Source organism: Sorghum bicolor, chromosome 8 (genome assembly GCF_000003195.3).
Source record: "Sorghum bicolor cultivar BTx623 chromosome 8, Sorghum_bicolor_NCBIv3, whole genome shotgun sequence".
Lineage (NCBI taxonomy): Eukaryota > Viridiplantae > Streptophyta > Magnoliopsida > Poales > Poaceae > Sorghum > Sorghum bicolor.
This window is the reverse complement of record NC_012877.2, coordinates 8144413-8164203: the sequence shown is the minus strand read 5'-3', so window position 1 is coordinate 8164203 and position 19791 is coordinate 8144413. Positions and strand designations below refer to the sequence as shown.

Sequence of the window (19791 nt, the reverse complement as noted above, 5' to 3'; positions counted from 1 at the left end):
CCCCAAACACTACCAAGGTGAGCGGGCAGGGTACACTATGAAGCTTTTCATAGGCCTATTCTAACCAGTTAGGGCCGTGAGGTTTTTTCGGCAGACAGATGTAGAAAACCCTTCTTTTCTATGGCACATTTCCATCGCAGCTATACTCATAGAAACAGGGGCAGCCCTACACCCAAACTGGCAAGCCCCTCTTGTGCCTTTTCGAGTAACCTCTAACAAGTTAGAAAAGATCCAATTTCTGAGCTAAAGTCATAGCCATACGACTCTCTCGATTGCACTGTAAATCCTAGCTTTTGCCGACAGATAAGTCCTTACGGAGGGTCTAGGACAACATAACCAACAGTCATTTGTACCATAGCCCTAAGTTTCATTAATTATAATCATGTTATATCAGTTAAACCATGGTTCCTTAACTGGAGTATATGTAACACCCAAAAATTTGATTAGATTTATTTAAGTATTCTTGTGAGCATTTAATTTAGTAAATAAATAACTTTTGTTGAAATTAAAATTTATCATAAGGTTAGAAACTTATTTATGCATTCATGCTGAAGCATATTTTATTTTATGTTGTTGGCTTTTTGGTTGGAATTTATTTGATTCAATTTGTATTTGGAAAAATTCTTTGGAAAAGAAAAAAAAGAAAAGAAGGAACCAACCCCCTGCTCTCGGCCTGGTGGCCCAGCGGCCGAGGCCCAACCACCCCGCTCTCCCTGAGCCTGGCAGCGCCACCCCAGCCCAGCTACCGGCCTGCTCGGCCTGCCAGTGGGCCCACGCCCGATCTCTCTCCCTCTCCCACTGGCAACCGGGCCCCACCCGTCCTCAGCATGACCGAGACGAACTCCGCCAACGAACGGAAGCGAATCCCGATTTCCACGGGATTGACCGTGTGGGAGATCTTCCCCGAGCCCTATAAAGCGCTTGCGCCACCCTGCAACTCCCCTTTTGCATCCAAGTCGCTTCAACCGAGCCCTAGCCACCGCGGCGAGCTCTCCCTACTCCTTCTCGGTTCGTGTCAAGGCCCAGGCGGGTTCGTGGCAAGCTCCTCGTTCTCGTGGTAGTTTTCTTTCTCGCTTTGGTGCTCGGAATCACGGGAACAGGGAACTCCAGCAAGCTCTACGGCGGCGGCCATGGCGCCACCGCAGCAGCGCTCGTTTTCGGCCGACCGTCGGCCACCGCCAGCGCTCAGAAGCTCTCCCAGCCGTCTGATCGGAGATCTGCAGGTCCAAAATAGAAGATACCCCTTCGGGGCGTATTTTGCTAAAGAGACCCTTTACTTCTTCATAATGAAACCCGCGGTCCAAGACGTATTCTCTGGATTACGTTTTCAATCTCAGAAACGTATTTCTGTGTTGGTTCATTTAAAATATGTTTTTCAGTAATTACAAAAATGCCATTGAATTTATAATGCTTATAAAATGCTCATTTTAGCTCCGGTTTGATCCATTCAAATTGCATTAGATTCATCTCATCGAGATCTACAGGATAGGATTACTGTTACACCAGTTTGAATCTTTTTAATTTCTTCGTACTATTTAATTAATTATTCTTCAATAGGAAATCTTAGAAAATTCATAACTTCTACGTTTTAATTCTAATTTTCGCGATCTTTACGTTTGTGTGATCGTAGTGCTGCGTAGAATGTTTTTATAAACTTTTATATTTGTTTGACCACTGTTGGTGTATTATTCTTGTTGATGCAAAACTGATCTGCAAACACAAAGGGCTAATACCCGATTCAAACGTTAAGGCGTGCCAGCCGATTTGACCTTGCTATCGGCAAAGGTGATAACTCGAATACTTTAGTCCTGACAACAGCGATGCGCCCGGATGTCACGGCTAAGAGGTACTCACGCGGAACTTGAGAACACGCCGAGCTTAAGTCGACGAATTCCTAAGAACTCGTAACAAAAGGAAAAAGTATGACGAAGTCGTCGAAAAGTAAATGCTGGAATATGAGTAAAAACATGTGTTTGATTCATTGATTGATTTCTTATTACAAGGCCCTAGGGTCTATATTTATACCCTGCTCAAAGAGCTACAACTAGACACGATTAGAATTCGAATTCCAAATTACACGGAATCCGTATACAAAACGATGCAAATAATTAAGGAAATAACAAAACTATCCCTCGTGACAAACCGAAACTCCTCCACATAACGACTGGCAGCTTCCGGACTCCCTCTTTGCATCATCGGCAGACCCTTTGCCATAGTCATCGGCAGACTTTCTTATCTAGCCATCGGCACCATATTACTGCCTGTGGACTGTCACGTTCAACTTCTCCCTTATCGGCAACCATCCTCATCGGCAACCCACTTTGTAAACATCGTACTGCCACCTTATCCTGCCATCCTAGACACGTGCCCAAAAACGGTGTCAACACATGCCCCCCAGTTTCGGAGTATAAAACTATTAATGCTCCGAAATTCTCTGCAGTAATGATGCCTTTTCCGCAATTAATGCTCCTAATCTGGTAACCGACAACCTCAATCTGAACAACTCTGATCCTATTCCTCCGCAGATTTCTCGAAATCCCCAACCTCCTAAACGGGCATTTTTCTCAGCCGTACATCGGCAACAATACCGTTACAAAGATCTGCCGATGTTCTGACCAGGATATTCGCACAAACGGTTACTTCCCCTCTATCCGCCCATCGGCAATATGACCGTTATAGAATATTGCCGATGGACCGACCAGGAGATCTCGCACAGTAAAATATCTTTAGATAATGACCGCTTCCCGTCAAATCACCTGCACAATCCCTGGATTACCGTGCGAACAGTTACCATATCCACCTGAGTACCCTCGGATTTCTCGGATGCGGCAAAGAGATAAGTCGGATTTGCCCTTGCCCATTTTGTCCTATAAATAGTTCCTTCTTGGGTACTCCTTCCCCATCACACCATTCTACTACCCAACTTTACTTTTCCAGCGGCGGCGCCACCAAAAACTCCCAAGGTCTCCGACAAGTACCCCTCTTCACCAACTCCGGCGCCTTCAAACGCTTCCTTCGCAGCAAGATGGCCGTCGGGTTCGTCGTCCCTGAGGTCAAATCTCCACCCCGTCTTCTGTATTTTTCTTCATATCCCTGTTCACTCGCAATTCATTTTACTGAACATCTTCCTTTTCTTTCCTCTTTGTATTTCCTTTTACGCCCAAAATCACTAGGAATTGTCCAACAAAATTGTCATCCCCACCGATCAACCACACCTTCAATGCCTCGGCCCTCTAGGGGACCCAGATCCAACTGACCTTATTAACACAGAAACCAACAGGATCCCCTTCAGAGCCGAAAACTTTTCCTTAGATCTGTGGAAGGACACCTTCCGCTCTTGGCCCAGCCCAACTGTAGGGTGGAAAGACTGGTTCTTGAGGGTCAGCAACTCTAATGAAGTTCAGTGGGGTGAAAGGAATCTAGCCCAATGCATTAGATTGTCCATTGCCGATATGCATAGGAACGAGTCACTGCTGATAGCTGCATCCTACTTTTGGTCAGACACCCTCAATGCTTTTGCCTTTGGCCACGGCCCTGCTTCTCCTACTCTTGCCGATGTAGCCATGCTTACTGGTCTAGATATATCTTCTGCCGATAGCACCCACTTTTTTGATACTACCCCTAGTGCCAAAGTGGAGACTCGCGCTATCGGCGGTTGGTCGGGGTACATTCAGAAGTACCGTGGGAAAGGATCTGTCACCACAAAGGAACAAACCACCTTTCTGAACATGTGGCTAGACAAGTTTGTATTCTGTGGTCGATCGGCAGGACCGACTTCTGTCTACCTATCGGCAGCAGAAAGACTGGCTAACGGTGGCCGATTCCCTCTCGGCCGATACTTGCTTGGCGCTGCTTACCACCTTCTCCATCAAGTATCCCAGAAACTTCTGCTCGGCCAATCCACTGGCAACTTGGGAGGCCCCTGGTGGTTTGTCAACATGTGGCTCAATCTGCATCTGCACAAGCGTCTCAACTTCAACCTGTTCACACAGCGTTTCCCAAGAGATATAGCTGAAAACCATGTATTGGGTGAAGAGGAATCGGCAACACGCACCCCCTTGAACTTTGGCGAAGCTGTCATAGTTCTGCCTGGTTCAGGGGGTAATCCAGATCAGATCGGCCGATTCTTCCAGACTCTGTATGAGGGTTTGACCAGAGACGAACGACCATGGTTGGCTTATGATGACCCAGATAGCATGCTCCCTCTGACCTTCAATCCATTTGATGAAGCTCTCGACAGGGACAATGAGGCGATGATGGCAATTGTGACTCCCAGAATCATTCCAGTGAATTTCTTTGGTAGCACAAAAACCTCCCCTCAAACTTACGAATTTTACAATCCATCGGCATTAGCTCGCCAGTTAGCTTTCGGCCAGTTGCCGATTGCACTTCCTTATGCCGATGTGATAAAACCCAGAGAAACTATCAACAACCTTCTTGAGTGGACTCGAGCAGCCCAACTACCACCAAACGCCGATATAGACGTAGATCTGTCAGAATGGGTTCCGGCTGCTTTTATCACTCAGGCATACAAGTTATGGTGGGCAGAATGGAAAGAGCATCTATTCTGCAGATCGGCACTTTCATACCGCGGCATGATTGACTCCGAATACGAAGTTCCCGATGACACTGTAAGTAACTCAAACCAACGTTTCATTTTCTCAATATTACCTCCATCGGCAGCTTACCCTTGTATTCTTTTTGCAGGTTGACAATATTCCTCCATTGGTTAGCAGGAGTGGCAGGCCGATCGACTTGTTTCCATCAGGCCCGATTTCCGCAATCGGTCACAATGCTCCCACTCTAGCTTCCATCGTGCATCGGGGTGTACGCCTCAGGAAAGTCACCACCAGAAGAACCCAGACATCACCAACGGTAGCTGCTCCCACTCTTGCGCGGGCTTTCAAGGCAATTTGTCAAATCTTTTCCTTTATGCTGACTATCTTTATATCGGCTATATTTATGCTTATAAACTCTTGTTCATTATTGCAGCAAACCGGCGCATCGGCGAAAGCCAGGTGTGAGAGTATCGATGCCCCCCAGTCTAGCCAACCCAAGAGAAAGGGCACCACGGGTGCTAAGACTGGAACAAAGCGCCAGAAGGTAGCAACTCCCCCTCCTCCTCCGGTATCTCCAATTCCGGTGGAGTCTTCTCCTTCTTCTCCAGAAGCCCAGCCACGGCAAGCACCATCTCCCCCACCTATGCAGGAAGCACCACAGATAGAAGAACCCCAACAGGAAGGATCTCAAACAGAAGGTACATCAGCTGACATGGGTGAACAAACAACTGGCCCGGTGGGTCCAGTTATACCATCGGCAGTTCTCCCGGTTCAGACAACCGTTGTCCCTCCTCCAGGTAACATACTTTAACAATATCGCTACCGATGAACTTATTCTTATTTAGTCTCATAACTCCTTTTGTCTTCTTTCAGTTGATATCGTTCCATCGGCAATCTCAGCCGATCAACCTGTAGCTCCATCGGCATCTTTGGCCGATCAGCCTGCAGCTCCGTCAGCACTTCTCAGTCAAAGACAAGAGATCGCTTTGAAGCAAGTAAGCCACCGTTTACCGTTAGCGCTATTTGCCGATTCTCTGAGTATGAGCTAATTTTGCTTTCCCTCCCAGGAACAAGATTCTCCCGATAGCCTGTTCTCCTTCGCCATCGATCTCTCTGAAGAAGAAGGTGAAGAAGCAAGCTCTTCTCAGACGGTCGGCATCACATCGGCAGAGATCAGGGTCAGGCTGGAAGAATTGTCAGCTCTCCTTCACCAGGACACAGCGCAATTGGTTGATGATTCCGACCCTACCAAGACCCTGTTCAGAACTCTCAGAGGCCAAATCCCAGCCGATGTTGAAGAAATCCTGTTCCAAGCCGCTCATCTGGAGAGTCGCCAGCTGCAGTACCAGAGAGCTTCTCGGCGTCTTGCCGATAGAGCCGCTCAGACTCAACTCTCCGATGAAATGAGGAAAGAGAAGCTTTTGACCGATGAGAAGCACAAGAACATCGGTATCCTGAGATCTTCTGGAGACGCGCTGAAGCAGAAGATATCCGATCTATCGGCAAGAAAAGAATCCCTGTTGGCGGAGCTCAAGGAAGTAGAGAACGCTCTGTCCCAAGCCCAACAGGAAGAGAGCCAATTGCCAGAGACCATCAGGCTTCTTGAGCACGAGCGAAATGCTCATGGTCGCAAGGCACTTCAATTGAAGAAGAAGCTGAAGCCGATAGAAGGTTCTGCCGATGATGACATCAAGGAGATAGAAGCAGCCAACCAAATTCGGCTACGCGCTATATCGGCAATCCAGACGCTGCTTAACACATAGAGTTTCCATCGGCATTATATCTGCGCTTTCCTGCTTCCTCAGCTTTTAGTCTAGCCGATAGGACTGTTACCGGCACCTAAACTTTTGAAACACCAAGTCTTGTCCCCAAGCATTTGGATCCAGCCGATAGGAGTGTTATCGGCACCTAAACTTCTATGCATCGACCCATATACTGGGGTAGTACTTCTTTAAATATTTGCCGTTTAATGCTCTGGGAAATTCAATTCCTTCGAGGGTTTCTAGAATGTAGGCATTGCCATTAGCCGATCGACTTATCCGATAAGGACCCTCCCAATTAGGAGACCACTTTCCAAACTTCAAACTTTTGGTTCCAATTGGTAAAATTAATTTCCATACTAAATCCCCATCGGCAAACTCTTTAGCCTTCACTTTCTTATCATACCATCTAGCAACTCTCTTCTTATTTTCTTCTATACTCATTAAAGCTTTTAACCGATGCCCTGCTAGATCGTCCAATTCATCGGTCATCAAAGTGGCATAACCATCGGAAGTTAATTGATCTTGAAAAGATAATCGCCTAGATCCAGCCTTAATTTCCCAAGGCAACACTGCATCATGTCCATACACCAATTGATAGGGTGATACTTTGGTCGATCCATGACAAGCCATCCGATAAGACCACAATGCTTCATTTAATAATGTATGCCACCGCTTAGGATTTTCTTCAATCTTTCGTTTAATAAGCTTGATAATTCCTTTGTTAGACGCTTCGGCCTGCCCATTGGCTTGAGCATAATAAGGAGAAGAATTCAACACTTTAATTCCCATACCGATTGCGAATTCATCGAACTCCCCCCGATGTGAACATGGTGCCCTGATCGGTAGTAATCGTTTGGGGAATCCCAAATCGGTAAATAATATGCTCCTTCACAAAATCAATCATATTGGCCGATGTGACTTTCTTCAAAGGAATAGCTTCAACCCACTTAGTGAAATAGTCAGTGGCAACTAGAATGAACTTATGCCCTTTGCTAGATGGTGGATAAATCTGGCCGATCAGATCGATGGCCCATCCCCGGAACGGCCAAGGCTTTATTATAGGATTCATAGCCGATGCGGGTGCTCTCTGGATATTACCAAACTTTTGACAACCTTGACATCCCTTGAAATATTTAAAACAATCTTCAAGTATGGTTGGCCAAAAATATCCATTCCTTCGAATCATCCACTTCATCTTAAAAGCTGACTGATGCGCTCCACACACTCCTTCATGGATTTCCCCCATCAAACTTCTAGCTTCATCATCACCCAAGCATCGGAGAAGAATTCCGTCGATAGTTCGATAATACAATTCATTTTCAAGGAGCACATACTTGGTTGCTTGAAATCGAACCCGTCTTTCAACTTTTTTGGATGGATCTTTTAGATAATCAATAATTTCTTTCCTCCAATCACCGGCACCGACTGCCGATGTCGCATTAATCATTGGCTGATATCCCGAGGCATGCTGAGCTAACCGATTAGCGTCTTCATTATGCAATCGGGGAACATGCTCCAATCGAAAATCCTTGAATTCCTTTAACAGTTGCATACTTCTCTCGAAATAAGTTATGAGAACTTCACTTCGGCATTCATAGCTTCCGGCCAATTGATTTATAACCAACATAGAATCCCCGAATATTTCAACAGCATCAGCACGAACTTCTCTTAACAACTCCAATCCCTTGATCAGAGCCTGATACTCAGCCTGATTATTTGTTGATGTGGCAACAATCGGCAAGGAAAACTCATACTTCCTCCCCTTAGGGGAAACTAATACAATGCCGATTCCTGCCCCCCGGTCACAGGTAGATCCATCAAAGAAGAGCGTCCAGGGTACAATTTCCAAGGTTTCCACTAGACCGCAATGCTGAGTCACAAAATCGGCCATAATCTGCCCTTTGACTGCCTTAGCCGATTCGTAACGCAAATCGAACTCCGACAGCGCTAAAATCCATTTACCGATCCTACCACTCATAATCGGCATAGATAGCATGTATCGGACCACGTCATCTTTGCAAACAACAGTGCATTCGGCCGATAACAGGTAATGTCTCAGCTTGATACATGAAAAATATAAGCATAAGCATAGTTTCTCAATGGCCGAATACCTGGTTTCAGCATCAATCAACCTCCTACTCAAATAATAAATTACCCTTTCTTTCCCTTCAAATTCTTGAACTAAAGCTGAACCGATAACCGATCCATCGGTAGATAAATACAATCTGAAGGGCTTCCCTTGTTGAGGTGGAACTAGAACTGGAGGATTTACTAGATACTTCTTGATTTCATCCAGAGCCAACTGCTGTTCTTCTCCCCAAATAAACTCTTGATCGGCTTTCAATTTAAGAAGAGGACTGAAAGCACGAATCCTACCAGACAAATTCGATATAAATCTCCTGATAAAATTTACCTTGCCGATCAAGGATTGGAGCTCGGTTTTGTTGGTAGGGGCCACTATTTTATTGATGGCATCAATAGATCTTCGACTAATTTCAATACCCCTCTGATGTACCATGAAACCAAGAAACTGCCCCGCCGATACACCAAATGCACACTTGTTGGGATTCATCTTCAATCCATGCTTCCTTGTGCACTCTAACACTTTTTGTAAATCGGCAAGATGCTTTGAGAAATCTCCAGACTTAACCACTACATCATCAATATAAATCTCCACGAGCTTGCCGATGAACTCATGAAATATAAAATTCATAGCCCTTTGATAAGTAGCACCAGCATTCTTCAACCCAAAAGTCATGACTATCCATTCAAATAGCCCGACATGACCAGGACACCTGAATGCGGTTTTTGGAATATCCTCCCCCGCCATGAATATTTGATTGTAACCTGCATTACCATCCATGAAGCTGATGACCTGATGACCAGCCGCAGCATCAACCAGTAGATCGGCGACAGGCATTGGGTATCCATCCATCGGCGTAGCTTTATTGAGATTCCTGAAATCAATGCACACCCGAAGCTTCCCGTTCTTCTTGTAAACCGGAACAACATTGGAAATCCACTCGGCATACCGACACTGCCGAATAAACTTAGCTTCAATAAGTTTGGTGATTTCGGCCTTAATATCAGGTAGAATGTTAGGATTACATCGGCGGGCTGGTTGCTGATGTGGCCGAAATCCAGACTTGATGGGTAACCGATGTTCAACAATTGATCGGTCTAAACCAGGCATCTCGGTATAATCCCAAGCAAAGCAATCTTTATATTCCTTTAACAAACTAGTCAATTGTTGCTTACTCTCAGGATCTAATTTAGCACTAATAAAAGTAGGCCTAGGCTTATCACCACTACCTATATCTACTTCTACCAAATCATCGGCCGATGTGAATCCCTGGCCTAATTTTCCATCATCGGCGAATCTATCCATTAAAAACCGTCGTCAGAACCGACTGCTTGGATCGGTGGAATCTCATAATCGGCAACTTTGAGAAAATCTTTCTCCCAAACTTCTCCTGAAATGCACCTGGTCCTTTCGTAAGTATCCGCTTCTGCCGATGCGATAACATAAGAAGAATCTCCTGGGACAATCTCAATCTTGTCACCTACCCACTGAACCAAGCATTGATGCATTGTAGATGGGATACAACAATTGGCATGAATCCAATCTCTTCCCAATAATAAGTTGTAAGCACCTTTTCCGCTGATCACGAAAAAAGTTGTCGGCAAGGTTTTGCTGCCGATGGTCAACTCTGCACATATCGCCCCCTTGACTGGAGACACGTTTCCTTCAAAGTCTTTGAGCATCATATCGGTTTTGGTCAAGTCTTGATCCCCTTTCCCAAGCTTCCGATATACTGCATACGGCATAATATTAATAGCAGCTCCACCATCAACTAGGATCTTGGTCATTGGCTGCCCATCAACCCTTCCTTTAAGGAACAGAGCTTTAAGATGCTGCCTCTCGTCATCGGCAGGTTTCTCAAAGATAGCCGTCATCGGATTCAGAGCCAACTGAGCTATCTGATCAGAAAATTCCAACTCATCATCACTGGCTGGTGCAAGAAACTCCATTGGCAACATGAAGACCATGTTGACGCCTGCCGATGGACCTTCCCTCTTAGTGTCTGACGGCTGCCGACTTCCAGAGTTCTCTCCCTTGTTTAGCTCTTCTTGCCTTTCACGTTGCAATCTCCTTTTCTGTGTCTTGGTTAATCCTCCAGGGCACCATGGAGGAAGTGGCCTTTGCCTTGCCGTCGAGCGTCGGTTCTCCCTTGACTCCATACGATGCGTGTTAGCATCCCTGCAAAATATGAATTCATCGGGAACCCGCGCATCAGCCATTTCCTCGAGCTCTTCTTGGTTCCTGGGAAAATACTGGACACGGTCACTAAGTCTGTCATGCCCACTAAATCTGCCCCCCAGCCGGTCATGAACTGACACCCTTCCTCTGATCGGCCCATTAAATCGCCGTCCATCATCATGATACTGCCGATCGAACCTATCGTACCGATCATAACCGTTGCACTCAGGGCAGTCTCTGACAGTAGGAAGCTTGATATTTTCCTCCCAACAATGGATGAAGAATGGACAATTCCAATGATCCCTGTTCCGATTCCACTCCTGTCGGCGTCTTTCTTCTTCCCGTCGATAATCTTCCTGCTGGCGCCGATACCGATCTTCCCGTTGTTGCCATTTTTCTCGAGGCCTTCTATGAGTTATGACGATACCAGATCGAGGAGGCCTTCCTGAGCTAGTTCCTTCCTGGACCAAGCCCTTACTTCTTGCATCGGCAGTAGTAACTTGATACTGAGGATCTACCGATGCACTCTTCTCAGCTGTCTCCGATGTTAAGACCTTAGCCTTCCCCTTAGCATCCAACATGTTTGTCGGGAAAGGATGTTGGTCTATCTTCATCGGCTTCTGGGCTTTGGAACTGTCAAACTTGATTCTCCCTGACTCTATAGCCGATTGCAGCTGCTGTCTGAATACTTTGCACTCGTTGGTGTCATGGGAAGTTGCATTATGCCACTTGCAATATCTCATCCTCTTCAACTCTTCTGCCGATGGGATCACATGGTTAGGTGACAGTTTGATCTGACCTTCCTGAAGTAGAAAGTCAAATATCCTATCAGCCTTAGCGGTGTCAAAAGCAAACTTCTCTGGTTCCTTTTGCCCAAAAGGACAAGACATCGGCTTCTTGTTTTTTACCCACTATGCCAAGCCGATTACTGGTTCTTCATCAGAATCTGAGCTTGTTGCTTCATCGACAAATGACACTTTCCTATTCCATGCTCTTTTAGGCTCGAAAGGCTTGATGTCTTGATCAGAAATCCTCTGCACCAAATGACTTAAACTTTCGAACTCCTGAGAGGCATACTTATCCCTGATATGTGGCAACAAACCCTGGAAAGCCAAATCGGCTAGCTGCCGATCATCCAGAACCAAGCTATAGCATTTATTCTTGACCTCTCGTATCCTCTGCACAAAACCCTCAACCGACTCATCATTACGTTGCCTCAACTTGACCAAGTCGGTGATCTTCTTCTCATGAACCCCCGAGAAGAAGTATTTGTGGAATTGCTTCTCTAGATCGGCCCAAGTAATTACTGAGTTGGGAGGTAATGATATGAACCAAGTAAAGGCCGATCCAGACAATGATGATGAAAATAGACGAACCCTCAATTCGTCCCTGTTACCAGCCTCTCCACATTGAATGATGAACCTGTTGACATGCTCCATGGTTGACGTGTCGTCCTGCCCGGAGAACTTTGTAAAATCCGGTACCTTGTACCGATGTGGAAGCGGGATCAAATCATACGCGGGAGGATACGGTGTCCGATAAGAGTAAGTGTTGACTTTGGGTTTTATCCCAAATTGTTCCCTCATTACTTCAGCAATCTTATCGGCCCAATATGCATCGGCATCTTGCCGATGAGGCGGCTGCGGATCTGGCACTTGGTGGCGAACCTCCACGTGTCTGTTCGGGACGTGATCTGCACGGAACATTGTATTGATCACCTGTCCTCCAATCTGCGGACCACCAAACTGCTGTCCACCGATTGGCTGTCCTCCGAGTTGCTGTCCAAAATTCATTGGCTGGTTGGGAATCCCCTGACCTTGGAACCTGGGATAGACCTGCCCTTGCTGGAACCCTGTAGTCTGGTAACTCTGCTGGGGCGATTGTGGAAAGGCTTGCTGTCCAAGCCATCCATTATTAGCGTTCATCGGCATAGGTGCTGCCGATGATTGGTAATTGGGTACCGTCGTTGAATTGACATACCCCGACTGAGCCATAGACCTCTGTTGCATCAGCATTGACTCTGCCGATGCGTTGGGCATCTGGAACATTGAATCTTGAGGATTTCCAGTGTGAGGCCTTGCAGTAGTAGTTGTGGTATACCGAGGACTCTGGTTCACTGGCGCATTGGGAGGTGCCGATGTCATAGGAGTTTTGCCCCTCATGTCAGTTATTTGTGATGTTCCCGGTGTCAACCCTGGAGGCATACCGTAACCCCACCAGTTGGGAGGAAGAGTCAACCCTGACATTGCCGATGCCAACATATCTGTTGTCAGTTTATGCTGCCCAACTGAAATTTGTGGATTGGTTGTCATCGGCATAGATAGTGCACCAGTAGTCCCCGATGTACTTGGAGGGACGGCAGATTGTGCACTTGCAGTCGTCAAGGCAGCCGATGGAGCCGTGACCTCTGGTGCCGTTGGCTGATGATGGGAGGGGCCCACATAATCTGGTGGGATTTGTCCTTCCTTGAAAGTTCTTGCCATGACATTGAAAACCGTATTAGACAGTACACCAGCTTGGTTAATCAACGCTCGATTGATGGCATTGTCAACCATATCTTGAAGCTTGCCAGGATTGGCGTCAAAGGTAACCTGTCGTGGTGCCGGCAGTGCATCTTTCTAGACCACTTCGCCGCTCCTGTTTATGCTGAAAGACCTCAGGCATTGCTGCTTGAACTCTTCCATGGCTTGGGCAATAGCTTGCTTCTGCTCATCCTTGAGGTTGGCCTCCGTCACGGGGATGACGTTCTCTTGATCGAGGTCAGAGATCGACATGTTGATCTTGATCTTGAATCCGGTCCCACCAGGCGTGCCAAAAGATGTGTTGATGCAAAACTGATCTGCAAACACAAAGGGCTAATACCCGATTCAAACGTTAAGGCGTGCCAGCCGATTTGACCTTGCTATCGGCAAAGGTGATAACTCGAATACTTTAGTCCTGACAACAGCGATGCGCCCGGATGTCACGGCTAAGAGGTACTCACGCGGAACTTGAGAACACGCCGAGCTTAAGTCGACGAATTCCTAAGAACTCGTAACAAAAGGAAAAAGTATGACGAAGTCGTCGAAAAGTAAATGCTGGAATATGAGTAAAAACGTGTGTTTGATTCATTGATTGATTTCTTATTACAAGGCCCTAGGGTCTATATTTATACCCTGCTCAAAGAGCTACAACCAGACACGATTAGAATTCGAATTCCAAATTACACGGAATCCGTATACAAAACGATGCAAATAATTAAGGAAATAACAAAACTATCCCTCGTGACAAACCGAAACTCCTCCACATAACGACCGGCAGCTTCCGGACTCCCTCTTTGCATCATCGGCAGACCCTTTGCCATAGTCATCGGCAGACTTTCTTATCTAGCCATCGGCACCATATTACTGCCTGTGGACTGTCACGTTCAACTTCTCCCTTATCGGCAACCATCCTCATCGGCAACCCACTTTGTAAACATCGTACTGCCACCTTATCCTGCCATCCTAGACACGTGCCCAAAAACGGTGTCAACAATTCTAATTATAGCTTGTTTGCCTTGTGTATGATTGTCTCCATTGGAATGCGTGTTGTTGATTGATGATCGAGTATAGATGGTGAGCAATACGTGGATGAGCAAGACCAAGTCTTTGACGACCAGCAGCAGTCTCAGGAGAGCTTTGATCAAGGCAAGTATAACTTGGGACTATCCTTGTTACCGATACACATTTAAATACAATATATGATATGCATGTGTCCACCTTGGCAACCTTAGCAAAAATCATAGATGGTTGTTATCTTGGATTCCTTGTTACCTATTTGATATGCATTTGATGTAGTTATTGCTAGTGCTTGATGTAATTCATGATCTTGTAAGGTAGTTAATGACTATGCAATGAACGTAAAAGATGACATATAACTATATGTGTCACACCCCAAAAAATAAATAATTTGATATTTGATAAAATTCCTAAGTTTAATTTTATATAGTGTCAACTAGTTATATAAGAATATGAATCTTCAAACTTTTCTGAATTAATTTTGACAGAATTTTGGTTGATGTGATAGGTCAATCTTCCTTATCTGGCACGTCTTTATCTTTTTTTTTATAATCAAATTCCCTGTTTCTCCACTCAAGTTTTCACTAGGAGCTTCTGAAAATCTTTTCTTTCTACAAATCACTCATTTGAGTATATTATCTATGAATATGTACCCACAGTCTTCTCTGGATATTTTCTGAATTTTCTAAAGATTTCTCTCTTCTACCTCAGAGAAAAATCTATTCTTTTAGATGGTCCAGCTAAAATTATTATTTTTTAGTTATCACGGTAAGATTTTTTGCCTAGTCGCGACAACTCCTCTTCGTTGCACCAGCATCGCAGCCCAAATCAAACTCGGCCCGAGTTGGCATGTCGAGGCCCTTCATCAGCCTATAATAATCAGCCTAGTCCTTGCCCAGTATCGTCAATGACTTTGCATCACTTAGTGCCCATCATCACCATTGTCACGAAAGTCAAGTGTTGCCGCCATCAGCAAGCTGCATACGGCACCAAGGACTGCTGCACAAGTCCCTCCGCTGGTCATCCTTACCTCTGGAATCTCCTTGCCGATCCATGTAAAAGCATCTAATCTCATGCATGCTATCGCTTTGCTTTCCATCGCTACTTTCTTCTAAGTATTTTTCTGATCGCGAGGCAAACAACCATATGGCAGATTGTAGCCACGTCCGTAGAAGCCAGTAGCAGGAGGTTGGGCAATCAAGATCGAGATTTGGTTTAGGTAATGAAAATATCAATTTCGTTTTTGTCCTCTACCTTGATTAGTTCTGGTAATTAGGTTAGTTTTACCGCAATATTTTATTCTTTTGCTAGATCTGTCATGGCGTTTGTTTGAGGGCCTCATAGGTCGGTTTTGTCAGGAGAATAAACTAACTTGGTTTATTCAATTATTTTGCTTTCATGTAGAATGCTTATTAATTGAATTCGTTGCACTAAATGAGGATCTGTGCAATTTCTGAGTAATACTATGTTCCAAACCAGCGTGTTCATATTGTAGCTTAGATGAAATAATTTAGTGTCCCAAATAATTTTATGGTGAATATAAAAGTTTTAGATAAACTTACATAGATGCTTGTGCCGTGTTTGATCATTGTTTTTGCTTGTATAAAATAGATTTCAAAAAAACACAAAACAAGTTGACCACTTAGAAATAGACAAGAACTGCTTGTGGACGCTGAAGATCAGAAGATGATGACCAAAAGCTGATGATGTGACAATTGCGCAGGTGTTTAAGGCAACTATAACTTGGGACTCTCCTTGTTACCTATTCACATTTAATACAACATATCATATGCATGTGTCCACCTTGACAACCTTAGCAAAATCATAGATGATTGTTATCTTGAATTCCTTGACACTTATTTGGTTATGCATCTGGGTAGTTCTTGCTAGTGCTTGATTATAATCAATGATCTTGTAACATAAATATTTGGATATACAATAAACAATAAAAAAAAGCTTTCTAGCAACTTGAACATGAAGGGTGGAAAGAACTCTAGCTTTTGCTAGATTGATCTTGACCCTCCATAAGGACTTATCCCTTGGCAAAAGCTGTGACAACTCGTACAACCATGAGGCCTATATGGCTCTGGCTTTAGCTCAGTATGAAGACCTTATCTAGCTTGTTAGAGGTTACCCGAAAGGGCGATAGAGGGGCTTGCCGTTTTGGGTATAGTGTGGCCTCTGTCCTTATGTGTATAGGCTGCGCGTCATTGTGCCATTTGGAAGGGGGGCTCTATATCTGTGCGCCCGGGAAACCTTGCGGCCCTAACTTGTTAGATGAACTTTTGAAAGGCTTCATAGTGATCCCTGCCGACCTTCCTTGGTAGTGCGTTAAGAGGCTGATCACCTCGGACGAAAGGGTAAATCAAGACTCATGGGTAAAGATGTACAACCTCTACAGAGTGTTAAATCTGGTATACTAGCCGTGCCCACGGATACGGGTGGCCCGGAAAACTGACGGAATAGTTGGACACTGATGACCATGATTAATGATAATAAATGATGGTTTATTATGTTGTTTGTATGTGTTATTCTTTATTCTTGTATACATTGATCATGTGGTTATGGGATTAATTATGCTACCTTGATATTTGCTATCCAATGATAAATATGCTATGTACATATAAAAGCTAAATGCGGTTAAACCATTGTCAGCTTATTGAGCCTCATGAACCCCTGATTATACTTGTTGAGTACGAGTACGATAGGTGCTCACCCTTGCTATTTCCCACCACTCTAGTCTACAAGAACGAGTTGATCAGAAGAGCAATGGAATCACGAAGGACGTTCTCAGGATACAAGAAGTGCTAGGCATATGTTACCCCCAGTCAACCGTCCCTGTGAAGATTGAGCCTGAAGTTTAGTTACCGTTCCACAATACTATGACGTAAGTGTTAATTATAAGTATGTTTCCGTTATGTAACATTGTTTTTGATACTGTTCCTTTCTGGTGTTGTATGTGTGGACTTCCTGGGCACACATATGGCTAGCCTGGTTTTGTTCTTTAAAACCGGGTGTGACAATATGAGATCTTGTCTGTATGTGATTACTCGAGATAACAGTGCAACCATGAGGGCTATAATGGCTCTGGCTTTAGCTCATATGAAGACCTTTTCTAGCTTATTAGAGGTTACCCAAACGGGCGCTAGAGGGGTTTGCCGTTTTGGGTATAGTGCGGCCTCTGTCTTTATGTGTATAGGCTGCGCGTCATTGTGCCATTGGAAGGGGGCCTCTATATCTGCACGCACGGGAAACCTTACGGCCCTAACATGTTAGACGAACTTTTGAAAAGCTTCATAGTGATCCGTGTCGATCTTCCTTGGTAGTGGGTTAAGAGGCTGATCACCTCGAGCGAAAGGGTAAATCATGACTCATGGGTAAAGATGTACAACCTCTGCCGAGTATTAAAAACTAGTATACTAGCCGAGCTCACGGTCAGGGGCGGCCTTGGGGATATTTACATTAAGATGAATACGCCTGTTATGTTATTATGTTCATTTGTTTATCATTTATGTTTAGTATTAATTATGCTTACATTTGATCATGTGGTTATGGGATTTAAATATGCAACCTTGACATTTGCTATCTAAATATGAACATGCTTTATACATTTAAAAGCTAAATGCAGTTAAACCAGTGTCAGCTATTTGAGCCTCATAAACCCCTGGTTATACTTGTTGAGTATGATATGTGCTGACTCTTGCAATTTCCCAACACCTCAGGTTATGCAAATGATGATGATTGGATTGAAGAATATCGATATGAGTACTAGGTTTGGAGTCAACAGTCAACAGTTGTCCCTATGTGGTGCTTCCGTTGAGGGAGTTATTTATTATAGTTATCTTTAGTGTATAAGACTTTGAGATTATTATTGTTCCGTTATGTAATAAACATTGTGATGATACTTTTGAGTTTTGTCTACTTATGTGTGTGACTATTTCTAGGGCGAACATGAGTCTTTTAAGCATCCTGTTTTGTTCTTGAAATATGGGTGTGACAGTATAGATCATATATGTAAGGTTAGAGCACTAGCATTTCTACCCATATGCAATAGAACCCTTAGGTATCAAGGTAATATTCATCAACAACTAGGATGTCCTTATAGTTTTCAAAATTAGACACATGCAGTATGGAATGCTTAAAGTGAGTAGGACATCAAGGTAAGCCCATGCTATATTGCCTTGGTTCACAATGTCTTGCTGGTCCTGCTGGTCTTCAAAGAACTCCGCGTTCCTGTAGAACTCCTCACCGTCTGGACTCGATCAACACATCACAACAACACACATTCCAATGGAAGACATGTAAGCAACACATTCCTAAAGTTAGAATAGTACACTAGCATTAAATAAATGTAACTAAAAGGTTTTCCAAAATCATGTACGTGGTGCTACGATCATAGAAAATAGAGTTACAATGCGAAAACTATGCATTAAATGACACTTCAAAGGCTATCTATGGACTTGTAATATTCTAGGAAATTTAACAGTGGTGAACCTAAGAAATAGTGATACCAACCTGAAGCTTACAAAATTACGAAACTAACGCAAGTTGAGTGGATTAATTCGGAGCTAAAACGATGATTTTATAAGTGAAATAGTGCAGTGGTAGTTTGTTAATACTGCTAAGAACAAATGAATTAAAATAAATTAGGAAATCCTAGAAATTCTATCGGCCAGGGACTGCGCACGCGAATTCAAGGAACTTGGGGGTTTTCTTTAGCAAAAAGACCCATGAGGGGGTATTGCGTGCTCTTTGCCGTTGGATCGGTGTTGGGCAGCCGAGATTAGAGATGGGGAAGAGAGGGTGAGCCGTTAGATCGGTGTTGGGCGGCCGAGATTAGAGATGGGGGAGAGAGGGTGGCACCAGTGGCCAGAGCCAAAGGGGAGAGCGGTGGCGCGCCATGGCCAGCGGCGAGAAGGTCGCCAGCATGGCCCGTTTGAGCACTAGAGTGCATGATTTTCCAAACCTAGAGCACCGGGAGAGAGAGGGAGACAAGATGAGTCCATCCATGCCCTCTGCATGGCCGAGGGTGTGCCCGCACGACATGCTCCATGGCCGGCAGCAATGGAGCTCATCGGAGCTCACGGCTAGGGCTTTAGGACACACCAAATCACATGGAAATTGATCGGGAAGAACACGGGGAGCAAGTGGAGCTCACCAGTGCGAAGATTGGGAGCGGTAACGGCTCGATTCGTTGGGACAACATGTGGCGGATCGGCGGCTCCGGCGGCATTCCTTTTGCTGCGGTTGCTATGCGCGTTTGAGCGAGAGCAGAGGTGAGGGAAGAGCGAAATGAGGAGAGGGAGGGCGGCTCAGGCTCGGGCTCTCCTCAAATGAGGCCGAGGCGCGGGGGATCGTGAGGAGAAGGAGTAGAGCGGAGCGTGGCCGGTAGTTGCTGAGCACTGCGAGCGGAGGAGTGGTTGGGGGAAGGAGATGGCGCTGACGAGTGGGCCCAACGTGTTAGAGATAGAAGGGAGGAATAGAGGGGCAGCCGGTTGGGCTGAGCCCAAGAGGAGAATGGGGAGGCGCGGGCTGAGGGAGAAGCTAGGCTAGGCCGAATTAAGAGAGGGAGAGGGAATGGGCCGTGGGGAAGGATGGGCTAGCAGCCTGAAATAGGGAGGGGAACATGATTTCCTTTTTATTTTTCAACCAATTTTCAAATGCTTTTA

The 19791-nt window shown here is 45.1% G+C and overlaps 1 long non-coding RNA gene across 1 annotated transcript; it reads left to right on the top strand.

Annotated features, from left to right (window-relative positions):
* On the top strand, positions 15076–18064 carry LOC110429540. Its single transcript, XR_002446607.1, has 4 exons — positions 15076–15177; positions 15276–15341; positions 16863–17009; positions 17845–18064. It is a non-coding gene; the product is annotated as an uncharacterized LOC110429540 (long non-coding RNA).